The sequence below is a fragment of the Nematolebias whitei genome, chromosome 19 (assembly GCF_014905685.2).
Source record: "Nematolebias whitei isolate Nwh7 chromosome 19, NemWhi1, whole genome shotgun sequence".
Lineage (NCBI taxonomy): Eukaryota > Metazoa > Chordata > Actinopteri > Cyprinodontiformes > Rivulidae > Nematolebias > Nematolebias whitei.
In genome coordinates, this window is record NC_056516.1 from 38,150,070 (window position 1) to 38,156,206 (window position 6,137).

General features: G+C 42.2%; 1 non-coding gene across 1 annotated transcript; it reads right to left on the reverse strand.

Annotated features, from left to right (window-relative positions):
- Positions 1-3,955: 3,955 nt before the first annotated feature.
- Positions 3,956-4,028, reverse strand: trnar-acg. Its single transcript has one exon. It is a non-coding gene; the product is annotated as a tRNA-Arg (tRNA).
- Between the last annotated feature and the right edge of the window lie 2,109 nt (positions 4,029-6,137).

Here is a 6,137-nt window from a genome sequence, read left to right on the forward strand (position 1 = left end):
AAAGTTAGGCACACGAGCTGAATATTTACAGGTTCATGTGTGTTTTTATTTCTCCAATATTGCATTTGTTAAGCCGTTAAAGTGATCTCTGCAGAAATGTATCTCACGTAGCGGTAATGTTAAAATAATAGTTAAGGTGTCTGAATGTGTCAGTTTTACAGAAACTGTCTGTTGCTCAGCTGACAGTCCTCTGTGTGTGGCTGCGTGTTTATCCACACACAGCGTGCTTAAAGACAAAAAAAAATATCAGAAAATGTTTTTAAGATTGTCTTTAACTGGAAAAGAGTGAACGCTCCGAATGAGCAGAGTTGTTTTAGTTTGTTCTGATTTATTTAGTTAAATCTATGAAAAATGTCAAAAAATAACACGGTTTGAGAGGAAAAAAAGGATTTCAGCTGCAGAAGGATGAAGCATCTCTCAGGTCTTTGTTTCTCTCTTCTTTTGAGAAGACGCAACTCTCAGTTATTTTTCTTCTGCTGGAGAAAGGTTTTATTTTCTTCACTTCTTTAATTGCATCTTTTAAGCTCAACGTGGACAAACTGCAGTAAAATTCAAGTTAAAAGACTGAACACAAAGTTCAGGATCCAGAAAACTATACGAGTCTACAGGAAAGTGTCTGTTTGAAGGGAAATGTAAATGATGTAAAGGACTCGGTGACAGGAACTTACTTGCTGGCCTGTTTGGACAACAGAAAGACCTGCGTGTTCCTGATGGCCTCGGCCACCTGGTCCTTCCTGGCGGCCAGCTGCTCGCTGATGGCCTTTAAAGAAAGCACAGCCCGCTCAGCCACCGTCCAAAACCAACATTTCAGTGTTTTAGCTCAAGGGAACCAGAAGCTACCTGCTGAGCAGCAAGCGAGGACTCTGTGCTGGGACCCCCGGCCCGCCCCTGGAGCCCTTTGACCCAGCCCAGGAGCTCTGAAACCTGACCCACCCGGGCCTGCTTCTCCTCCTCCACCTCCTTCTGCTCAGAGTCAGGGAGGGAAAGAGGAAAGTGTTAGTTCACGAGTCAATCCTGTGATGATAAATGAGGAGTGAAGGATGACATCACCTCCTCTTCCTCCAGCCTCCTCAGAGCGTCGCTGATGTATCTCACATGTTGGGTCGTCAGGGTGACCAGAGCCGTGTACAGAGTTCGCAGATCCATAAACTGCAGGAGATTTACAGAAATGAACATCAAAGATACTTCAAGTAATAATTCAGTTTGGACGAGACGCCGTCACCTCCTGAGTGATGGCGTCGGAGGAAGAGTGCATCCTCCTCCTCTTCACAGGTGACTTGTGGGTCGACTCGACGAAGGCTCTGTACGTCATGAGTTGCAGCTCGTAGTCCTGTTAGCAAAATATCTCATGAACTGCTGGACAGAATGCTGTTTTTTCTGAACCTTTAACAAGTTTCTCACCTTGACCGAGCTGCAGTACTGTTTGGAGTGAGTCTGGCACTCGTCTAGTTTGGTCTGGTTCTGCTCAATCTCTGCTACCAATGCCTGAAAGACATGAACGTGACACCATGACCAGGTGGTTCTGACTCAGACAACAGGTTTGGGTTCTTTGGTACCGACCGTCTGTTGAGCCAGCTGTTCGGACAGAGCTCTGCTGTCCGCCTGCTCAGGTTGTGTCCTCTCTTGTCTCTCTGTCGTCTCTTCGATCCACTGGATCAGATCCGAGTGTCCGTCTCTGTACTGCTGCAGCTCAGAGCCCAGGGAGTCCAGGTCGGTCCTCCTGCACAGAAACAGAAATGCTCAGAACACCTCAGCTCCTGAACACCTCAGCTCCTGAACACCTCAGCTCCTGAACACCTGCCCCATCCTCTGTTTTTATATATTCTGTTTGTTTTTTGATGATTTAACTCAAGAAATGGGAACAAACGAAGCCTTTGTGATGGACTGCTGGGAACAAAGAATCATGCTGCTAACAGATCAACGCTGCTATCAGAACAACTCTTCTAACAGAACAATGCTGCTAACAGAACAACTCTGCTAACAGAACAACGCTGCTAACAGAACAACGCTGCTAACAGAACCACGCTGCTAACAGAACCACGCTGCTAACAGAACCACGCTGCTAACAGAACCACACTGCTAACAGGACCACACTGCTAACAGGACCACGCTACTAACAGAACCAGGCTGCTAAAAGAACAACTCTGCTATCAGAACCATAATGCTAACAGAACAACTCTGCTAACAGTACCACCCTGCTAACAGAACAACTTTGCTAACAGTGTCATGCTGCTAACAGGACCACACTACCAACAGAACAACTCTACTAACAGAACCACACTGTTAACAGGACTATGCTGCTAACAGAACCAGGCTGTGAAAAGAACAACACTGCTAACAGAACCACACTGCTAACAGGACCTCACTGCTAAAAGAACAACTCTGCTAACAGTACATGCTGCTAACAGGACCACATTTCTTACAGTAACAGTGTTTTTATAAAACATTTTTTATTTTAATTGCTTTTTATGTTGTATATAGTTATCTGTACTTTATATGTTGTCTGTCTAAAACAGGTTTCTCTTGAAAATGAGTCCTCTTGACTCAGTGAGACTAATCTGTATAAATAAAGGTTAAATAATTAAATAAATAATTAAAAGAGCCTAAAGGTCTGAAGTAAAATGAGTTTTTATCTAAAGTATTTCACTGGTCTGTTACCAGTTGGAGACAAAACTGTAGAAAAAACCCCATAAATGTTCACTTGGAGTCTCACCAAGGTGGTACTGAAGACACGTTTGTAAGAAACTGCAACATTCCCACAAACAATGAAGATATTTGTCACAATTTAGCCACAAAACGCTCAAATTTGTCTCCATTTTGTTGAAATTTACTCTTATTTCATCTCCAATCAGTCACAGTCAGTGACATGGAAGGCTGTGCTGATATATGCAAACGATTCGAGACATTTTGGAGACTTTCTGGTGAAAGCTGCTTGTAATTTGGTGCCAACAGGTTCAGCTCAGTGAGATTCAGGCTTCTGTCGTCTGTTATTCATTCATTCAACCTTTATTTCTACAGGTTAGTCTCATTGAGCCTCGAGGACTCGTTTACAACAGAGACTTGATTTAACCAAGAGTGATGACAACAACGGACAATCATAAAAGAGGCATATATATTTAAAGCCACTTAGAGAGGTCAAGGTCCAGAGCTTCAGGTCTGTTTGTAAGGTATTCCAGGAAACAGGAGCGGAGTAGGAGAAGGTCCTTTTGTCTAGTTCAGTCCTCACTGAGGGAACACTGCAGGTAATAATGTCCTGAGAGCGCACGCTGTAGCTGCACTCACACAGAGACATGTAGGAGGAGATGTATGAAGGCAGCAGACCAAGAAGTGATTTAAAGATGAAAATGTACCAGTAGAGAGTCTGTGTTAATGGTGACCAGTTAACCAGTGAATACTGGGTGCAGTGGTGGATACAGTAGTTACAGCCAGTTATGAGTCTTAGTGCACCATGATAGACAGCATCCAACATCTGCAGCATCCAACATCTGCAGGGTTCTTGTAGGAGCGTTCATGTAAATAATGTCACCGTGATCAATGGAGGGAAGGAAAGTCACAGATACAAGGTGTTTCCTAACATTCAGAGTTCGACAGGATCTGTTTCTGAAAAATAAACGCAGTTTAACTTTCAGTTTCTTTACCAAGTTTTCCACATGGAGCTTAAAGGAGAGATGTGAGTCGACCAAGATACACAAATATTTATAGGAATTATCAAACTCAGTAGGAACACCATTCAGAGATAAAATTGAGGGAAGGACTGCTGGGACCGACTTCCTGTTTAAAAACAGCATCCCTTTGGTTTTATCAGCTACATAAAAGTGTACTATTCTCTGTTATACAGCAGTTTTTCTTCACTGCTTTGTCTGAGTGAGACATAAATCTGTTTGATTAAACAGATTTTACAACAAGCTCTTTATTTCTGTACGAAGAATTAAAATCTTAGAGGATCAAAATGAGCCGAGCCAGCCAGGAGTCGAACCTAGAATCTTCTGATCCGTAGTCAGACGCGTTATCCATTGCGCCACTGGCCCTGTGAGAGGCCCTGCCTCCGCACCAAAGATAAACCGCTGCGACAGAGGCCACGTGGCTCAGCACGAGTGTTTCGCACGAAGGGGAAGGTGGTGGTGGTGGTGGTGGTGGTGGGGGTGGGGGGGCAGCCTTACCAGTGAGTGAACGCAGAAACAGCAGGAAGAACTAGAAAAACAAAAGACCTGTGGTTTCCTGAAGACTTGAGCAAGTTTGATCTTTCAGAAATCTATGCTGCTGACTTTCTTTACAGAAACAGTGCTGTGCAAAAGTCTTGAGCCATCCCTCATTTTACTTCAAAGCAGGCTTTAGTTCACTAAAATGGCTCTAAACAAAAAAATATATTTATTCTACTAAAATTAGCTGCTTGCCTACTTGTCATTTGAACTGCGCCGACACCGTTTCATACATTTTTATCCCTGACTGCTGCACATGCCAGTGTCAAGTAAAAAAAACATTGGTCTGAAAACAGACGCGTGAAAAACAACTTAAAATGAGCAGAAAATCAACTGAAACAAAATAAATAAAAACACTTCCACAAATGCATTAAAAAATGTTTTTGACTGCTAATTCACAATCGATTTCATTAGAGTTGGTTCAGTAGAAAATATAGAGAAATGAACGAGGCTTAAATCTTTTGCACAGTAAAAAGAACCAGCTACAGAAATTTTGACTTTAGGCTCGCTCTCTTTACATTGATTTATTTTGAACAGGAACATCTATGGAAACATTTTGAAGACAAAAGGAAACATAATAAAAATTAAAAAAGAACTTGCTGAAATGTGTGCAGTGCCTGTAAAGTATGATGAAAAGAGTAAATACTTTTTATAGGCACTGTGAAATCATAACTTCTGGAATTTAAAAGATACCATAAGATTAGAAAAGTTCAAATGTAAGTCAGGTCAGCTACTGAAAGATTCACTGACCAAAGAAAAATCCAATTACGTCAAATACGGTCTTGAATTTCACAGCTTGCAGTTTACCTCACTATGGGTAAGGTATAAGGATTAACCTGGTAAAGAAACTGGAAGTTAAACTGGGTTTATTGAACCTGTCTAACTCTGAACCCTGAGGAACACCTTGTATCTGTGACTTTCCTTCCCTCCATTGATTACGGTGACATTATTTACATGAACGCTCCTACAAGAACCCTGCAGATGTTGGATGCTGCAGATGTTGGATGCTGTCTATCATGGTGCACTAAGATTCATAACTGGCTGTGATTATCGTACCCACCACTGCACCCAGTATCCACTGGTTAACTGGTCACCAGTAACTTCACACAGACTCTCTCACTGGTACATTTTCATCTTTAAATCACTTCCTGGTCTGTTGCCTTCATACATCTCCTCCTACATGTCTCTGTGTGAGTGCAGCTACAGCGTGCGCTCTCAGGACATCATTACCTGCAGTGTTCCCTCAGTGAGGACTGAACTAGACAAAAGGGCCTTCTCCTATTCCGCTCCTGTTTCCTGGAATATCTTGTAAAAAGAACTGAAGCTCTCGACCTTTGACCTCTCTAAGTGACTTTAAGAATCTGTTCAGTTCCTGCAGATGTTCCTGTTTTTAGTTTTCTACATTGCCTCATAATCTAGCTGGGCTTTTATTTGTTTGTTACATTTTCTTTTAAATATCAATTTATTTTCACATGTAAAAGAAATTATCTCAATTTGTACGCATCCTTCACGATTGTCTAAAGTTGTCGTCGGTCTTTGTTAAAGAAATCGGGCCTCTCTTGTAAAAGAGTCCCCGAGGCTCAATGGGACTAACCTGCAGGTAAATAAATAAAGGCTGAATGAATAAAATACAAGTTATGGGTCATTTTTTAAGTTCAGGAACTTTTTTCTGCCTGAATGAGCCCAGAATTCAGAATCTAAAAGCATTTCATCTGAAAATGTTCTGATGAAACATTAAACTTTATAAAAAGTATTAGTGATAGAATCAACTTTACATTTAAACACAAAACAGAATCGACCAGAGATCCCAGTCCAGCAGGTCCAGTTCTGCTCACCGTGTTTCTAGCTGTCGTTTGATGCCGCTCCACCTCTCTGCCGTCTGATTAGCTCTCTCCTGGTATCGCTCCAGCTCGGGGCTCCGGTCCGGGTGGATCCTGC